We start from the raw sequence: 21,133 nt of genomic DNA on the forward strand, positions 1-21,133 counted from the left end.
AAATACTAGCTGGGTTTTTTTTATATTAAAAATAAATAAGTTTCATATTAAATGTAGTGGAGATTATTACAGAGAAATGTTGGTGAGTGAATTCAATATTTTATCTTGTAGTTTTATTTGACAATAAGTGGTAATAAATTATCAATTGGAATTGACTGGCTTCAGACCACTGACCAGTACATGTTCATGTATTTCTGCTTTGGTGCACTGGTCCCTCTTCTGTCTGTGCTCAGGACGCACATGGTTCCCCTGTCCATCTAACAAATGTACCTAGCAAAACATTAGCTCATCATCATCTGAGTCGCTAATTGCTTACTAATACTTAACATTAAAGCATTCTTCTGGTTGGTACCCCTAATGCTGATATTGTGAACAGTATCCTGTTTGATTTAGTCTGTAGTTGCCACCCATTTGGTGTTATATTCAACACTGTGGGCCTGATTTGTTCAAGCTTTCCAAGACCAGAGAATCTAGAAAATCATGGGGGAACCTTGATGGATTTATGAAGAAGTGTTACCACCTTAGAACACACAGCTTTTTAGGGCTACAGAAAACATCCCTCTAGCCTCTTCTTCACAATGTAGAGGAAAAGTGCTTTGTAATTCATGGAGAGAATTCAGATGGCTAATGATATTGAGAAATTTGAATGTCAGTTTAGTTTAGGACTTGCGATAGGATTAACAGGTATTTGTATTTAAAAAATGTACTTAGCCAAAATACAATGCAGTCATTACTTATAAGGACTTGTAAGCTAGAACATATTATGTGTTTTATTCTGGATATGAATATGCCATAATAATATTAATAATACATTCACAAAGTGAGAAAATATAGTCACTGCCTTGGCTTGACTGTATGTGTACCTAGGAGAAACATAAAGCCCAGAAATAGCAGAGGTGTCTCTTGGTGAGAAACCTTTCACTGTCATATTGAAGAACATCTCCTGTATACCTCTCCTGCATTGATACAGACACTGTATAGTCAGTGACCTCCTCGGGGAATGTTTGCATCATAGCTGACTTGCTGGGTCTCAGCTGCGCACAGTGAGTCCCTCCAATGACTGTCACAAGACTTTGCTGTTATTTCCACAACATGAAAAATACAGGGCAGAAAATGTGTGTTATTATGACCCGGATGGCCTGTACAATTAACGCCCAATATAACAATGTTTTTTGTCAATATGTTGATCTTCATGTGAACCTCTGTGACTCTTTTATTGCTTCTTAACAAGCAATAAAAAAGGTTTAGGACCAGCCACCCCAGATTTTTCTAGGTGAATTTAATATGAAGACATTCTTCATATAGTGTTCTAAAGTTTTGTGTAACATATCTCATTTCCAAATTTTTGTCATAAAAAATACATTTTGTATCTCAGCACTTTATCCCCTCTATCCTCTTTCAATCACTTCCTTTCTATATGTACTTACTATAGCATTGTGTGCACATCATTGCTCTGGCTCTCTAACAGAGATATTATGTGTTATTAAGGCCCCATGGCAACACTTTTATAGAGTCCCCTCCCTTCTTAAAAAAGAATCTGTCATGTACGACAGTCCTTTCTTTGCCCCCACACTGCTAGTCATTTCTCTGACCCCACTGTGCTAGCCAGTCCTGTGCCCCTACGCTGCTGGTTTGTCCTGTGCCCCCACACTGCTTGTCATTCATTTGCTCCCACTGTGATAGCCAGTCCTGTGCCCCTACAATGCTGGTTTGTCCTGTGCCCCCACACTGCTGTTCATTCCTTTGCCCCCACTGTGCTAGTCAGTCCTGTGCCCCTACACTGTTGGTTTGTCCTGTGCCCTAGTCAGTCCTGTGCCCCTACACTGTTGGTTTGTCCTGTGCCCCCACACTGCTGTTCATTCCTTTGCCCCCACTGTGCTAGTCAGTCCTGTGCCCTTACACTGCTGGTTTGTCCTGTGCCCCCACACTGCTAGTCATTCCTTTGCCCCTACACTGCTTGTTCTTCCTTTACCCCTACATTACTAGTCAGTGTTTTGCCCCTACATTGCTGGTCAGTCCTGTGCCCCTACACTGTTAGTCAGTCCTGTGCCACCACACTGCTCCAACTAAGTCCCAACCAGGCTTTAAAGAAGCCATATATCCTGCTATGGCTGTAGCCCTGCCACTTGTAATAAGCAGGAGCACAACTGGGAGACAGTCAATCTAAACAAGGACCTTCATTACAGGACCAACTGAAAATATTTTAATGAAAGTGATAGATTTGAAGTTTGAAAAGTTTGAAAAATGTTTGAAATGGCATGTTAAAGTTTATATATTATATTAGTAATTGGGTTTGGATTTACTTTACATAGTGGCACAAGGCTTGAGTCTAACATACACTATGCAGATGACAAAACAGCCACAATACAAAAATAGGGGAGATTGGTATGTTTTCTTTCTATATCCCTTTAGGCCCAGCAGAGTTAGCAGTGGCTAAGCCCTTTTCTCAGAGTGGATCTTTATCTGTAGCACTAATGATGCAGATCATGTTTTCTTCCATTTGTGAAGTGTCTAATCTGCATTCTAATTATTCCAACATCTTACTGTCTGTCATCAACCTCCGTTGATTTCCTTTGTTTAAATGAATAGTTATCTCCTGTCTCAAGAGACCCCTTACATGTCAGGATAGATCAGGATAAATCAGGATTACTGCCCATCTGTTTGTACCACAAGAGTACAACAAGACTGACGTCAAATGAAAACTCCCTGTGTTGGCCATGTACAGTCCATTTAAAAGTAAAGCTGTTTTTTTAACATTATCTCATCACCATTGAAAAATAAACAATATGGTGACCTCTAGAAGCTGTACAAACGTCATTGTTACCCTCCATCAAGCCATGATATATTTAATTTGTTTTCATGATTTGCTGATTGTATTGAGTTGAATAGTATAGTGAATATTGTGGGATGTATAAGGCTGCTGATCAAGAAGAGATATATAGCACACTGCTCATTGTGATGTTCATATTGTGATAATCATTGTGACATGGCTATCATGCAAAGAATTGTAATGGCAAGCATGATTGTTTGGTATACTGGTCACTGTATCCTGAATGCAATGGTCTTGATTTATTAAGGTTCTCCAAGACTGGAGAAGATAGACTATCATGGGGGAACCTGGGTGATTCAGCAATTGTAGCTATACAGTGTAATGATTGCTATAACAGTACAAAGTTGTTTTTTTTCTTTATTGTATATAATGATAGTAATTGTAGCTTTATACCTGGGTGGTTGTTTTAGGATTTCTGTGACTTATTGGTTATTGTGTATTGTAAACAATGCTTGTCTTGGCCACTATACAGTATTATTGACATATTAGCAAAGAAAGTGAAGTACTTATCATTTACAATATCACTGTATGTAAGTCTAACTTTCCACTAACCCTCTATATAACCCTACAGTAATCCCCCACCCCCGTAACCCTTACATTAACTCTGTATGTAACCTTAACTCCATTGCCCTCTATATCACCCCATGTACTCACTGTAAGGCTAAAAAACTCTCTATAACCTTCAACTATAACTCCAAAGTCCATATTACTGTCACACTAACTGTAATTTTAGCACTAACCTCTCTCTAACCCTCCTCGTCCCCATCACACTAAAGCTGCGTACACACGTCAGATTTTTATCGCCCGATAATCGGCATCGGCCAGATATTGGGCGAAAATCTGCCGTGTGTACAGTCGGTGTCGTCCATCGTCCGAACGACCGTCCTGGCGGATCCACGGACGATGGACGACAACCGATCCTAATGAAAGGGAAGGGGGAGAGCGCGCAGCAGGGTGCCACGGACGATGGACGACAACCGATCCTAATGAAAGGGAAGGGGGAGAGCGCGCAGCAGGGTGCCGCTCCGTCGCTCTCCCCCTCCCCTCTCCATGGAGCATGAATGGTGCTACATGTACAGCACCGTTCACGCATCGTGCAGTCCTTTGTCTGGACTTGTCAACAAAAATTGCACGTGTGTACGCAGCTTAACCCTCCCAGTAATTCTAGAACTAATCTTTTAACCACAAGCCTTACAATAACTCTCCTTAAAAACCCTACTACCTCTATTAATATGCCTTAATTTAATAATTTCACTAATACACAACCCTTCCTGAAACCCTATGTTAGGTTAGTCTCTTGGTTTACATTATACATTAGATTACATGTAAAAAATACATTAAATATTTTTCTAAATCCAGTGCATGGATTCTTGTGTTTCAAATAAACAACACTACACACAGTAAAACAACATACTAACCAAACAAACATGTATTTAAAATTCTTTAACTGTCAAGCACAACTCATTGTTCATAATAACAGCTCAACACAAAATAACATAAAATCCTTAAAAATTCAGCAAAAATTAGCTCAATTATAGGATAACCCAAAAAAATCACAAGTCTGTATCTAACAGCATATGACAATGTATTCCCATGTTTTGCTTTTTGTATTTGATATTGATGATGATGTTGGTATTCTTTTCTATGCTGAAACAATCTTTAGATGTTCCTTACTTTGTCTCAATTGGGTAAAGGGTCTTGTTCAAAACATACTGGCTTGTGGCTAGAATGTCACACACTGACATTTTATTTTTTTCCCCTACTGTTGTATTTTATTTGTCTATATACTGGTATATATGTATTATTTTTTTTCTATAGGAAATTAGGTTAGATTAGAGGGGACAAGCCCTAGTTTCTATCCAATGACTTCTACATTTCTTTGAGGGTACCTATAAAGAAACTGAAGGTCACTTCAATGTCTTCATTAAATGCATGCACTCAGTGGTGTAGATATACCATGGTAACTCAGTGGGTGGCTATGTGGTCTGTGGGTGGAAAGGAGCCCAATTAGGGGAGTTCTTAGGGCACATCAAACATAGAAAAGTCCTCTCTTAGCCTCTTATTAGTTAGAAAGTTGCTCTTTACACTGACCCTGTACGCTCTGTGACACTCAATAATAGGAAAAGCTGATATCAGATGTAGAGGAGGAGACTTTAGAATCGTTGTCACCAATCTATAGGCTGTGCTGTAAGAAGAATTTGTTTAGCTGTCTTAGCAGTGTAGATTTATTGCCCTCTGAGCTGTACATCCAGCCAGCACTTAAATTTACTCAGTATAGGTCAGTTAATAAACCAGTGAGTCTAACATTCGCCAAACACTTTCTGATGGAGAATCACTGCCAATCATGCCCCTATGTCTAGCCCCCCCACCTCTAGAAACAAACCATTGTCTGTGGTTATGCAGAGAAAACCCCACAGCCTAAAGAAGTCATGTGCATCAGCCATAATATATATGATTATGATGGCAATACTATTGCTGTTACAACATTCTGGACCCTGGTAATGTTCTTTTATGTAGACCTCTCTCTTGCCATGAACTTTAGGTATGTCCCCACATATACTCAGTTAGTCATTTGTACCTAAGTGCAAAGTTTCTTGAAGTGTATCTAAGGAAAACCTTTTTTTCTAATTTTGCATTGGAAAATGGTAAAACCCTTGACCCCGATATCTCCCTTCCCCCAAAGGGTTGTTAACAGAATATCTGTCTCAATAATTTTCTTTCACCTTTTGCTGGGGTGAAAAACAATCACCAGGATGAATAGAGGGGTGAATATTACCAGCAGGGACACAGACAATATGTTTAGCCCTGCCCCAGTCAATACAAAACTATAAAATAAGTAAGTTTTATATAAAAGAGATTCTAAGGGTTCAGCTTATAACTAAACATAAGGGTATTAGCTATAGGGTGAAGGGTTTCTAATACAAGTGCTAAGTTAAGTAATTTATATCTTAGTGCAAGTTTCGTTTATGCTTCTCCAAGGAACTAGCATCTTGCAGCACCTAGAATACACTTATTTTAATTATATAGCATGAAGTGTATAGATGTGTGTGGTTATAAGGAACTTGGGCCATGAAGATGCCAAAAAATAAACAGACCAAAAATCTGTCCCTCTTTTCTAATACATTTTCACCGCCTTGATAAGATAAGAGTTCTTGTCTATTGTGTAATGTTTTCATTTTCTCAAATTGTTTTTTTTTTTAAGTTCAACTCCTTTAACTAAGGCATAAAAGGGATGTAATTCCAGTTCCCTTGAATAAATTTACAGCTAAACTCTGTCTTGAAGAGCTCTCCAACTTTACACTGGCATCCCTAGCCAATAATGGCACTTTGTATTTTACACACTTACTTAAGTGACCTGCTGAGTTTGTGAACTCTGATCTGGTTTGACTGTTGTCCCGCTTCCAGGTGGAATCTGTACAAAGCTTGAGATCCACAAACTGTTTTGTGGCTTGTAATCTCACTGTAATCAACAATTCTGAGATTTGTGTTGTGTCTGTAAAAGAGGATGAGATATTTAGTTGGAACACAATTGCAACTTATTAGGAAAAGTAATTTTTTTTTGCTGAGATACTAAATTTAGAGAGATTTGAGCACAAGCATATGCAAGCATGATTAGGAATGTCTTTCAGGTCTGACCCACAATGAAACATTACCTCTAGACACTGGTTTACAGACAGACAAGGCAAGAAATAACTTCTTAATATGACCCCTATCTAATACTACCACCATGGTAGAAAAAGAAAACTTTTTTAACCCTGTCAGGGTAAAAAATTGAGAAGAAAATCGCCTGCAATAGGAGAGTGTCAAACTTACCTGTACAGCAGCTTGTGTCCTTTTGTTCCAGGAATGTGGACTCTGTAACCCTTCTCAGCACTGTGGTGACAACCTCTGACTCCTATGTCCATACAGGAGTCAGCAGCGCCCTAGAGCAATGTTTCTCAACCTTTTTAACACAGGGGAACCACTTGAAATAACATTCAGGTCTTCAGGGACACCGTGCTTTAATTTTAAATATAAACTATATCCACAACTCACAGTATGGTGATAGTGTGGTGATGAGTAGGAAAAATGCCCCCTACATTGGCTTTGGGAAGAATGGAAGAATGGGAGGGTCACAAATTATCCAAGGAACTCCTAGAAATCTCTGGAGTAACCCTGATTGAGAAACACTGGTCTAGAGCTGGAGAATGGGTGTGGGACAGGCAGAGAAGTTTACAGCATTGGAGTGCAGGGTAAGCAGAAAACACAAGCTGCTGGAGAGGTGAGGGACAAAATGCCTTGATTGAAGGGATAATACAAAAACCACAATATACAAACTTGATATATTGTCTTACTTTTGGTTTTCAATTTACAGTACAGGTAGTCCTCGGGTTACATACGAGATAGGGAATGTAGGTTTGTTCTTATGTTGAATTTGTATGTAAGTCAGAACAGGTACATTATTTTAATATATGCAATTAGGAAAGATGTTTGTCTCAACATAATGTTAGGCAGCATGGTGTCAGTTACTGTATAAAATCCCCACTGTCAGTTAATACCAAAGCAAAAAAAAAAAAAAAAAGCTATGGAACCTAGACAATAATTAACTAACTGGGACAAGCTGTGCTTTAATATGCAAAAGGAAACAACTGCAGAGTTTGTCTTGGTCATTGAAGAGTTACAAAAGGCTGTAGAAAGAGCTCAGTCCTTAAGATCACCCACATCCTCAGCTGTGTTTAGCAAAAGATTTCTTCTGCAAATCATGCAACCTGCCCCCTGTCAAGCCTCTGTCCTGCACAGAATAGGCAGGGAAGCCCCGTTTGTATCTAGATGTCCGTATGTCAGATGTCATTAACCCGGGACTACCTGTATAGGTAACTGAAATGTAGATCAAATATTTAGGGTAAAACATAAAGACTTGGCATGGGGTCACCAATGACACCAAAGAATGATTACATTACAAAAAAGTGAAATTCTTTAAAGTTGAATTCCAGACATACATAGCAAATTACCAAACTAATATAAAATATTGCAATTATTTTTCTTACCTAAAAGAAAATACATTCAGCTTATTTTTTCTGTGAGCACCCCTCCCAAACAACATAACCTATTTAAAATGTACCCAAATTAAAATTTTTATCTTACATAAAGGGTTGTTTACCTTCTTTTTTGTGGGGAGTGGATTTAAGACAGAATGGGAGAGCAGAGCCTCCTAGAATACCCGCGTCATGTATCCCAGGAGGTTTTTTCTCGGGCATGCACAGAAGGAACTTTTTCCTAAATGGGGAAAAAATAATGGCGATCTCACGTATGCGCAGTGAGATAGGCACTCTACTTTTACCAACTACCTCACCTGATCTCGCGCCTGCACAGTGCAGACATCGGGTGACATAGGCAGAAGGTGAAAGAAGGGAAATAAGGATGGCAAAAGGAGTTGCCAGGACAAAAGAGCATTCCAGGATGACATGGGACCAGTTCCGGGAAACCTCCAAAGGGATTGACAGATCTGCAAAAGTAGAGTTTTTTTTTTAGTTTTCTTCCGCATTAAGTGACCTCCCTGCTGTTACCCAATACAGCTTGGTCACAGGCAGACCAATAGCCTTCTGAATAGATATTAAAGGAGCAATATTATTATTGTCTGAACAGGAAACTCCTACTTCCAGACTAAGAGCTGTGAAGTGAGACCTGTCAGCCTCATAGTGGTGGTCCTCAATCTTGTGGTCCACATTACAGAAGATTGTAGGAAGCTAAAATTTAAAAAATAAAATAACAAAAAGTTTCAATTAATAACTGTGCATGTAAAAATGCACACAACACTAGAATAACATGTATCTTTTAGATTAAAATGGGATTCAGCTTTAAAATGCCTGAAAAGAGATTTCTTTCTTTAACAGCTGATCACTTCAAAAAAAGGCACTTAAGGACTATGTGGTGGGACTAGAAGGAAACACAATCTGTGTTTCATTAGGTAAATAAACCTGACCAATTTTGTTATGCGGTTTCAGCTGAACACAAGTGGTTCTCTGATAGCCTGAGACTTGCTGAACTTCTGAGTAATAGACACCAAAAACCCTGATCATTATGCGGAAGTGATAGTTTTCTGGATCTAGCTTGTCAGGGCAAAGGTTAACACACCGACATCAATAATTCATTGTAATGTTTGTAAAAGCATGAAGCCTCACACTATTCCGTAAATGTAGCCCTCAGATAAACTCAGACATTTGTAGCAAGTGCTTAAATGCACATGTTGAATGGAAAACCTCTTCTTGGTGCCAAATGTAGTGTACGCATTACAGCATAGCACCACATTATATAATTACAGATTAAAATATAGGCTGTTTTTATTGTATTTTAAAATTACATTTAGACAGCGATTTATAGCAGACTTTAAAAAGTGAACGTTTACTACTAAACTTAATTGTTCCCAAGCAAAACTCTATTTTTTGTTCTGATTTCCTTTAGATAGCAGTGTACTTTCTGTACCTTGGTTTACGTGTTCTGTAGTCTCCTGGCTGTAAATCTGCAGTGTAAAGTCAGACAATGACGTTTTTAAATCCTGGACCAGATCCATATCAGGTTTGCTGGATCACCCAGCTTCGCTGATTAAAGTGTATCCTCTCTGGCCTTGAAGAGCTTTAATAAATCAGGTCCATAGTGTTTAACAAGAAAGGATAAGGATCATCAAAATAGCAGCCATATTGATGACCAGTTCTTTTCCCTCCCCATTTTCCCCTTTTCTCCATTTTAATTCATCAAATGTATTAATCACAATTTATTGCATTTCCAAAGACACCTTTTTCATTGCTATATAGCTAGTTTACCTAATTGTCCTACAGTTTAGTATGTGAAAGGTAACCTATAGGAACCCATTCACACCCACACATGTGGGTTATCATATGGGCTGCAATATACCAATAGGTGTTAATGGGCCCTCAGATATGTAAGATTCTATTGTTTTGCACTGGGTGGTAAGTCTAACACTAGGAACAAGCTAATAGAATGAAACAGCATGAAGATGATTTCATTAATGCTCTGCCCCTATTACTGTACAATAACCATCTGTGAATGACTAGGAAAGCAGAATATCACATTTTTTTTTCTTTTAGTGACCCATTACACAGATTATCATTACTATGATTTTAGATTACCAGAGAAGTGTTGAGGACCTGTACATACAGAATATACATGAAAGAAAAAAACAATTCAAAGCAATAGGGAAAATGAGATGGTCACTGTTCAAAAGTTTGCATATCCCAATACTGTGTAGTGCCACCATTAGCATTATTGATGGTATTCAACCTTTTGTGGGGGTTGTGGATGAGTTCCTTGATTTTCTCAGATGGTAAGGAAACCCATTCCTCTTGTCCCATGAAATCTTGCATGATCTCCACATTTGAGAACTCCCCCAAATGATTTAATGATATTGAGGTCAGGTAACTATGATGGCTATTTACAGCTTCTGAACTAATGCAATGCAAGTAGTCCTCAAATTTTGTTCTAGACATTTAGAGGCCTGTCTGGATGTTGTTTGTCATATTGTAGGTGGACTGTCTAGTGGCACTGGCATAGTAAAAGTTTTTTTTTCTTGAGAGCCTCTTGAGAGAAGTTCCTTCTTTTTGTGCATCTTGAAACAGCAACATTTGTACACAACATTCTTTGCTTGTAGGTCAACTGACAGTTCTTTTGCTTTTCCCCATGGCTTCATATCCAGCAAAGTCAGTGCAGCTCTGAATTAATTTGAACTATTTATATACAGGGATGGATAACAAATCAAAAAACTTGCACGTCTGGTTACTCTCCCTTAACCTCCCTAGCGGTAACCCAGAGTGTGACTCTGGGTCGAAAAAAGTTGCTAAAAGCGGTAACCCTGAGTCACACTCGTTGTAGGTAATCCTATGGGAGGTAATAGTAAATACAGCCTTACCTGATCCGCCGGCGTCCCCCATCATCCATCGCTGCGATCTTCGTGTTCTTTCTTCTTCCCCCGGCCGGCTTCTGCACCCAATGAGTCACCGGGGAGTTCCTGGTGACGTCGGTGCGTGTGTACGTTGCCGGCTGGGATGGGCGGGAAATTCAAAAACTATTTCTATTGCATTCAATACAAAATAACTGTATTGAATGCAATACATTGGATTTATATGTGTAAAATCGGTACATTGTTTTCAAAAACATTTATTTTATATAAAATAGTATGAGTATAAAATGTATTTTTTTTATTAAAAAAAAATTTGAAAAAAAGTTTTAAAAAATATATAGATTTTTTAATTTATTCAATTTATTATTTTTACATGATTTTGTGTTTCAAACTTTATTATACTCATAATATTATATTATACTGTAAAATAAATTTTCATGAAAAACAATGTACCGCTTTTAGACATATAAAACCGGAAAGAAATGAACCGCTATGGAGGTTAACTACCCTTAACTGGAACCTATGTGTGTGAACTTGTGTATGTTATCAGCTCCAACATTCATAGGTACGTAAACTTTTATTCATGCCCATTTGGTTTAGTTTATCCTTATGGAATAGGGGTACAGGAAATTATGTGACAAAAATGTGTATAAATTGCACCCCCTTACACAGTAATATGTTCAAACAATTGTAAAGTTCAAGCAATGACCAATATTTTACAAATTCTTTCATTGTAGTAAACTTATAAGCACAAATATTTATATTATGTGAAGCTTTTATGTTTTTAGGATGATAAACAAGTAGCACACAACTTGGGGTAAACGGGTATGTTTATACACATATGGACAGAATGAATGATATAACAGTGTTTATGTGCATATATGGACTAAAGGGATGGTATATTAGTTGCCTATGTTATTATTAAACTGTGACCTCTCTTGCATTCTGCCACTTTTTTGTATATGGAGCTGCTTACAACATTTTCTCACCTAATCTCTAACCTTTACATATAAAACTGTGTAAATTAGATTAGATTTACCTGAAGAATTAGATTTATTGAATTGGTTGTATGTTCCCTTATGAGTAACTAAGTTATGGTAGAGGGATATGTGAGATACTGTTATTAAAATGAAGAGTGCACCCTTCAATATCACTGTGAAAAGAATTCATTGTGTGTTTATTATGTGCTTTGGGTCAGAGAATCCGGGTGTAATAGGCCAAGGCTGTAAATCTTCATGTTTTGAGTCAGCGGGGAAGCAAAACAAGAGAAAGGGAGAGAAATGGGTGATCTGCAGTTTGCATAGAAGAGCATGTCCATGACAATCTGGGAGTTATCAAGGGAAAAGTCAGCTTCTTACGGGCCACAGTGAGGAAGACCCATGCTAAGCATGTAAAGTTGTGAACTCCAAGCAAGGATATGGTTTAACAGTTTGTCAGACCCTTCTAAAGAGCTTTAGCATTAGGTGTTTGCGGGAAACCAAAACTCCCTGATCTGTTGTAGCTTGATCACTACCTAAAGAGGACTTTCTGTGTTCTGTAATTACAATCCTCTGTAAACCACAGATGAAACACTATATGGCCAAGAGCATGTTGTCACTCCTCCAAATTATTATTGTAACTATTCCCAGTGAGCGGTAGTATTATTACTACAACATACAAGGACATTTTAAACAATGGTGTCCATTTAACCCTGCATTGTGGTAATTTGAAATTGGCCCTTTTCAGTTCTAGCATTGTGCCCTTCTCTAAAAAAAAGTGGATTGACACGTTTGGTGTGGGGGAACTAGTGGTCTGCACAGAGCCATGACCAAGCACTATTGAACACTTGTGGAATAATTGGAATGCTTAATGTGAGTAATAGTAATGCCCATTGTTTTGGAATACAATACACCACAAATTCATACAGATGTCATGGAAGATGACCACAAATTCATGGCCACCTGGTGTTTGTGCTAGACCTTACATATATTTTTATATTTGTTTTTTTTTACCTGAAATGATTGTTTGCTCCAAAATTTAAAATAGAGAAAAAGAGTTGCTAGATGTGGAAGATGTGATGTGACATCAGAAGGTTGAACTAAAACTCCCCAGAGTAAAAACTGGGTCTTAGAGAATAAGTTTCAAAGAGCAAGGTAATGCAATCACATTGCCAGGAGACAAATGACCACATAGAGAAAGAAGAAAATAATTTTCAGGTGTTAAGTGGCCTGAATTTACTAAAGCTTGTTTTTTCAGCGACAACAGAAATATATTGCAGGGAATGTCAGAGCTCCTGATCTATATTGGTGGGGAGAATATTTAGAAATAGCAGGTTCTTCCTCTTTTGTTCATGTTGGGGGATTTCATGGCACATCAGGAATGAATTGCAGCTGTTGACAGCAGTTCTGTCTAGCCAGTTCATGTCATCATAAGAACTTTCACTGCACTGCTAAAGGTCTGAAAGCCATTGGGGCGGCCCCACTGTCTGCCTCTAAGACGCACAATATTCTTAACTCCTAGTCATAGACTGCTGTCCTAAAAATATTGCTCACTAGCAGCAAGTATAACAACATTTTTGTTTCTGAAAAATTGTTTAAAGTGTTTTTTTTTTTAAACTTTTTAAGTAAAAGATTAGGAAATTGACAACCTAACTGTCTGTGTCCCACTAAAAAAATGTTTTCACCTTCTGTCCCAAAAAAAGTAATCAGAAATTAAAGGTGAACTAAAATCCCATCTTAGAAAGTTTTCAGAGGAACAGATGTCTCCAATATAAGGTTTTACCTTGTACAAAATTTTTCAGTTTCCTCTCATGGGATAAATAATTAACAAGATAAAATAGGGTAAATCTCCCCAGCAGGGACAAAGGTAAAATCTTTACTTACTCAAAACTACAAAAAAAAAAATGAGTTGCTCTTACATACATTTTACTATAATGAAGTCATACATCCTAGTTAGGTAATATTCAGATGGTTGTGCTAAGTGATAAATATTTTGCAATTAGGAACATGTTGAAAAATCCCCTTCAACAATAGGCAATTGTTATTAACAACCCTTTATGAGAATGACAATATGACATGAGAATTAAAAAAAGTTTTTCAAGCTGTTTTTTTTAGGATGTCTTTAACATGGGCCAAACATTGGTTGCTGTTTTGGTTCAGCTGAAACCGCTTGGTTGACAAGGTATGAAAAAATATGTGGGTAGCCACTATTTATATTAGCTGGTGGTTGTGATGGGGTGGGACTGTCACTGATACCACCAGCAAAAGCTCCCAAATATTTATGAGTTTTCTCACTAGCTAGTGGGAGTCCCAGGGGTGGTAATGCACATCTTCCCTGTATTCTACCAAACAGTAAGACTAGTTTTCTATTTTTTTGCTGAGTTTAGTAAAATGGAATCTAAGGTTTCCTCTGAGTGTGCTAAGAACATTTCTTGTGTTTTGCCCAGCATCAGGATGTATTGTATGTAGCTCAAGGCTGGCAATCGTCTACAGAGCACTCTGGGTACCCGAGGGTTTTGTGTTGCAGATGTATACACGGTGCTGACGAGACATGTGCCTGAAAGATGATTTCAAGAAATGTTTTTAGTTGCTGGGGAATTCTAAGCTTTCCTGACGTCAGTTCTAGGTTTTTCCAGTCTGGATCCATCCTTAGGGATGTTTTACATTTATATATTAATTTTTTGAACAAGGGCTGCACTATTGGTGGAAGGCTGCTACTGTATTATAACCTAGCTAATTTAAACATACTACCCAGATCAGATATGAAGATGCTGCATTGTATGTGTATCTGTATTAATAATATTTGACTGCAGAATAACAGAAACCACAGACCTCCACTTACACTAACCTACCTAACCAACATTGCCCCATTAAAGACAACACTTAGTTTATAGTCAAATATCCCACAGGCCTTTTATTAATAATTTTACTATTAACTCTATGAAATTTCACATCGACATACAATTTTTATGACATCGATAATAACAGAATAAGTTCAAACCAACATAAAACAAACAAACAAAATACATAACAAATTCCCAATCAACATCTTCCCAGGTTGCCGGACCTCAAAGTCATTTACCACATCAACTGGGATCTGTGTGAACCTAATATTGCTGCTCCCAGTGGCACCATTGCCTAGCTCAATATCAAAAACTACTCACAGCCTACCCCACACAACAGCTTAGTTCACCTCCATTTCAGGCCATTCAGGAGACTGCAAACTAAAGATGGGTCCTTACCCAATTGAATACTGACACCAAGGAACATTGCCCTCGAAGGACCTCAACCGCATACCCTTACCCAACCATTACCCACAGTAGTATTCCACAACTTTGAACCTTTGCCACAACCAAGGGAGGGAGGGTGGGAAGCTCACTCTAGCTCAGCTAAAATTTCTGATCACCTCACCTCTCAACTCCCTCACTTTTATGACCTTGGTTCCACCCTAACCTCCTCCCTGCCACCATTTCTCAACCTGGCCCTTCTATAACCCCTCTCCTGTCTGCTGTGTTGTTCTCCTAGGCCCTTGCCTATGCTCCCTGAATCTGCTCATTCCAGGCCGGTCTTTAATATGAATATTTACGACTGAAATTAAATTACCTTCCATTATTTATGCTATCCCTGTTTCCTAACTCTCCAGCTTATCAACACTCTAAAATCTTTTCAAATACCTGCCATACATGTTTCTATGCTTCTCCGTACAATGCAGGTAGATCATGGCTAGTGGAAGGGGTGTAAGGATGCTGTACATCGTCTTCTAGCACAATTCCCCCCTACCTAATTATTCCTCTCAAGGGCCCTCAGCTCTGATGCAAGCAGGTAACCGCCTCTGGAGGAGTTATGTAAATCTTAAAATGCCACTATAGGTAGGTGTCACTCCTGAAGAGTGGACATTCCTAGGAAAAGCGGTCTTCTTTTTTTAAGGAAAATGCATCTAGTCACAACTACAAATCCACAGATGTTTAAAAAAAATGCAGTGCATAGACCACCTGTCACACATAGCTATCCCCTTACTCTCTATGAACTTGTCCTGCAAGTACAGGACTCTTGTGGATAACCCCCCCTAAAATGTAATCACTAAACTATATCATACCAGGTCATACCATGCTACCCTGTCTCACGAAGCTGGCCACTACCCTTTTGTGAACCCCAATTTCTCTTTCCCAGTAGAAAAAGGGAAATGTAGGATACCAAGGTCACATATAAATGTTTGTCCGCTTATGTTCTTTGCACCCCAATTTCTCCTGAAATGGGAGCTGTAATTTTGTTAAATTTTAGGATAAGTGGGGGACTCTTGTGGCTAACTCTCCCTAAAATTTTATTGATGCAGCGCCATCACAAGATAATAACAACTATAGCTATCATACCGTGCTACCCTGTCACACATATCTGGCTACTAACCTTCTGTGAACCCAATTTCTCAGGAATGGGGAGACGTAGGGCCCTGAAGATGTAGTAGTAAGAACATGTACCTCTTGGCTATCTGTCACATGAATTGCATTCCTCTGGAAATATCCATTGCAGAGATTAGAGATTTAAGTGTACAAAGAAAAGGCCCCTATAACTGAAAAGACATTCTCTGGTGAAGTTTCTGCTCTTCGGTACAGAAATAACTGTATGATAGCTTTAGTTTTGTATCTTTAAATAATTAAATGTTGCATTAATAAAATGAGCATCAAATGGCGAGTGCAGAATTTTTTTTCATCTGTCATTACTTTTATGTGGTGCATGCACGTTACGGTAACTAGAAATATTTCAATTTCATTTTAAATTAAAAATATTCTAGTTTTAAATATACATCTTTAATGTTTGTTTGTTTTATCTCACTGTCAACAGAGGCCCCAAGATGTAAAAAGGTTTGGCATCACTGGGGGTAAAAAGGTTGTGAAAGGGTGCTATAGGCTTTTCTCTTCTTTGATGATCTTGGGTCTTTTCAGCACTCCCTCATTATTATCAGGCTGTAAGCTTTGCAGCATTCACTATAAGCTTACTGTTATTGTACAAAATGGGCCTCACTACCAGCACTTCTATTTACATACAGTGTAGTGTGTATTATCACCTTAGGACAAAAAGTGTATTAGTGGCAGGTGAAAAAAACTTAAAAAAAGTAAATCAATGCAGCCACTACACCATAAGAGCAGGTAAGCTGAAATTTAGGTTTTTTTGTTCTTTATAAAATCTGCCACATCACATTGTAATTAGCTCATCAGTATCCATGCACAGCCTAAAAGCACTGACACAGGATGTTCTTAGGTATTTGAAAGTGCAGAGTGTTTGTATTCATGATTGACTCCCTTCATGGTTTTTATGTCTAAAAACTATAAAACGTTTAGCGGTAATGGAAGTGATATCCCCAGAATGAAAACAGAAAGGCATGTGCAATAAAATGCAATATACAGTATAGATATATAGTACAGATCTCTTTTACATGTAGCTAGAGGTGCACACAGTAGGTTCAGATATCCTTGGCAGTGCATGAATTAGTTTGAATGCTAAATAATTTGTGGTCTCTAAGCTCAGTTGCGTGTTTATTATTTTTGTTTTGTACACACATTGTAGTCCTGTATTCGAGGTCATTAGCGCTGTTTGTTTATGCAGGTAGCAACTTTTATGGGCCCCCTATTATGATCTGTTGTGGTGTAACATGACATTGGTATTGTCAATTGTCTTTGGCCCTAATGAAATCTCTTTCATTAGTGGAGTACAGGATTATCATACTACCCAGGCAATGTCACCTTTCATGGCTTTGCTGGACACTTTTGAATGGAGAAACCTGATACAGGTCTATTATTAGATCACTTCATCAAAACCTGTGCCAAATAGGTTGGAAAAATAAGGAGATCAAATTGTTATAAAAATATAAAGGGAAGCTTAGGTATATTTTGTTGGTTGTATTTTGTTTTAATATTCTATATTAAAAATGAACGTATTATTTATAGGACATTTTTATTTTGCTGGACCTATTTTTTACAATATTTATATAAATAAAAGTGCCATCCCTATATGTGGTTATGGGTACAACTTTACAATTATAGCTGTGCTAAAGCACTACTAAAATAAAATCATTATCAGGCTAATACTGCATTCAAAGCATCATTTGGGTTTGGTTACCCTAAATGGCCACAGATCCTGGGTAAATGTTAACAAAATGTCCTTCAAATAAGTGTGACTATGTACATACTGTTTGTTTTTCGAGAGACCTTTCTCATTAGTGCAAAGTGATGGTCCCCCAAAGATTGTACTGCCTCTGTAACAGCACAAACATTTTTGGTGTTGGTTGGTGATTTACCCTCCGATCATGCCACAGTGCTTGTGTCTAGAGATTGACAGCTAGACCCGAATACTATCACATTAGGGAAAACCACATAACTTTTCATACTAGGAACATGCAACACACAGTGCCCCTGATTCATCAATAAAATCCGCGCTCGCTGGAAGCGCGAAAGTACGCGCGGCCATCGATCGGTTTTATCGGCAGAGTGAAATTTATTAGACCGAAAATAAACCATAATTGTTCTGGAAGCAGAATGGTGCCTTGGAATGCATGGGATATAATAAAAATATATGGCCCTTTTTATGCTTCATTTTATTTCTGAATCTGCACATACCGTCATACTCTCCCAATATAAATATTATGGATTTGTTGGTCACAAAGTATAGAATACTAAGCCTCATATATTGCAGAAAAGAGAAAACACTTTATAAACACTCTTTGGATTTATATTCCCGTCTACTGTAGTTATTAATGTGAAATTTCACATTACTAAAAACATAGATGTTTAAATCATTATACAATTTAGAGCTATATGGTGTGTTAATGCATGCATGTTAACATGCATTATGTTGCATTTTATTGCATTTCAATAAAGCAGCCAATGGAAAAAAGCACAATAAAAAGCAGAGGGCCTCTTTTTCCTAGTACAATGCTGGTGCATGTGTTCCAAGTTGTATGGATCTGTAACACGTTACATGGTAATATGTATTGCATAGTGTCACACTTACATCTTCCTTGCTAAAGCAGAGACGCGTCTCTCATGCACATGCGGGCAGTTCTGACTTTGGGCGTACCTACGCAAGCAAGCTTTCATCAGTTTTGCCGGCCAATCAGGAAATAGCCTCTCAATCACCCCTGGCTATTTAGCTAGCTCCCACACTGCACTCTGTGTTCGTGCTCATGTCTCCATTGTGCTGAGCCCCTAGTTCTGTGAGCTAGTTCCTGTTCACCTGGTGCTGGATTCAGTGCTTCCTCTGTCCAGCTCCTGCGTTGTCCAGTCTGTTTGTTCCCAGCCAACTTCCTTGTGCTTTTTCAGTGTTCCTGTCTGTCTGTGGATATCCCTGAGTCTCCTGTGCCTCCTGTTGCATCCAGTGTCTCCTGTGTTCCCTGTGCCCGCAGTGGCCCCTGTGTCACTAGTGTCTGTCTCCTGAATCCCTGGCAATTGTCCCCTGACGTCTGACCTCTCTTGCTTGCTGCCTGCCTGGACCCCGGCTTTCCTTGACTATCCTTCTGCTTTGTGATTTGGTACTGTGTTTTGCCCATCTTGGTGTGCCCAAGGACCGCAACCTGGCAGTAACCAGCGGCTCAACATCCTCACCATCAGAGGCCCTGGAGAAGACCTGGTTACTGCTTAGACCCTGAGCCCTGGCCCTTCTCAGGGCTCACGCCACCTCTGTGCAAACCGTAGCGCCCCCTAGTGGTCTTGTCTCTCTGTGTGTGACACATAGGATCAGATTCATTCATGGTTTACTGGATCTCCCATGGTTTGCTCGTTCACTAATTACAGTCTCCTGTCTTGTAGAGCAAAAATAAATTAGGCTCTTTGTGTGTAATTTTCACAGTTTGTTTGTTAGGAGTCATAGTATTGCTGCCATGGTTTTTATAATAATTGTTGTTGTATGTGAATTATTATATATCACATTTTTCATTTTTTTTTATATAGTCAAATTTGTTCTACATGTTTTTTTAATAAATGACTGCTATTTCCATTTCCAATCCCAGTATGTGGTTGTCAGCTCTTGGAGGGTGGAGGTTTGACTGAGCAGCCAGTCATGTGCTTGTCTGTCCCAGGTCTATGTTCCTCCATGGAATCAGCAACGTGAACTCTTTCTTTTTGAGATTAGATTTAATGTATGATGGTTTATCTGTCCATACTATGTTTTGTAGCATTGTGCCACCTCACTATTACAGGGAGTTGCATTTGTACATTGTTGTTTCTTAGGTTTCACATTTATCTATTTACATTAACATGCTGCCAAGCTACTTGCGTAGTCAATTCTCACATCACCTTTTCCCTATGGTCTTCAAGGCACTCTGCCAAGGAATAACATAGCAAACCACAATCAGATAATCAATTTAATATCTCTCACCTTTCAGAATGAGACTTAGTTTTTTTCCCTCTAGACTGGGAAACATTTCACAGAGCTTTTAGAGAGATATTGATGTGAGTTGTTTGAATTCATAATGCAACTTTGGCCAAAACCAAAGCAACCAATTAAAAGCTTGTCAAGCTAAGCTTGTAAAAACTAATTGTCATCTTCACGTACCTGTGGTTGTGACTGAGGGTCTCCTGTATGGAATGTATATTAGGAAAAGGTGTTCTTATTGCCACTGCTTGCTAGAAGCAATTGTTCATATTCATTTTTATTGTCTAAGCTTATTTAAATGTAAACATTAAATTAATAGTATTGGTTTGCTAAAGCACTGTATTTTTTATAAACAAACACAGTGTTGTATTTTTAAATAAAATATTTGCTTTTATTTTTTTTGAAATGTTGCTGCTAAAAAAAGGTTCGGGAAGAAACTGGAGAATTCTGAGTGAGAAATCTAAGTCTGTCCCTAATAAGCAGTAGTAGGAAATGGTACATTAGCAAGCAATCTCTGCCCTTTTTGGATTGTTTTGTAACTCCCTTTTAACTTTTTTTTTTTTGTTTTATAATTCCTATCTTTTCCTTTTAACTGCTCCAAGTTGTTCCTGTCTCATTAGCACAGTAAAAATATTGCAAGCACTGTCTGTACCTTTCTATTTTTTTTAAAAATTTCTATATTTCCTTATAAATTGCTTCAAGCTGTTCTATCTCACTTACAAGCACTCACTAACTCAGCAGAGATGCTATTTGCATTGTCTCATCTGTAACTCCCCAAGTTAGTATAAATAGTGTAAATAGAGGCAGTTTTCTACAAAATGTCCATCCAAAAAACCTAAACTTTAATTTATACAAGGGCTGTTTGACAAGTAGTGAGACTAACATATAATTAAAAATTGTATGTAATATTTGTAAAAATATTATAAGTATATCTAATATATATATATATATATATATATTTTATAAAACAAATTTAAAAACTGTACGTTGGTGATTTTGTTTCGGATGGAGAAAATCAAGCACAGAGCGGTCATCAAATTCCTTCACCTAAAGAACCTAAACGTTAAG

General features: G+C 38.1%; 1 protein-coding gene across 1 annotated transcript in view; it reads left to right on the plus strand.

The window, feature by feature from the left end:
* Positions 1-21,133, plus strand: part of ANO2 (anoctamin 2) — a gene marked incomplete in the record, with an annotated part of 124,425 nt that overhangs the window by 12,270 nt on the left and 91,022 nt on the right.

The sequence above is a fragment of the Pyxicephalus adspersus genome, chromosome 2, assembly GCF_032062135.1.
Source record: "Pyxicephalus adspersus chromosome 2, UCB_Pads_2.0, whole genome shotgun sequence".
Taxonomy (NCBI): domain Eukaryota; kingdom Metazoa; phylum Chordata; class Amphibia; order Anura; family Pyxicephalidae; genus Pyxicephalus; species Pyxicephalus adspersus.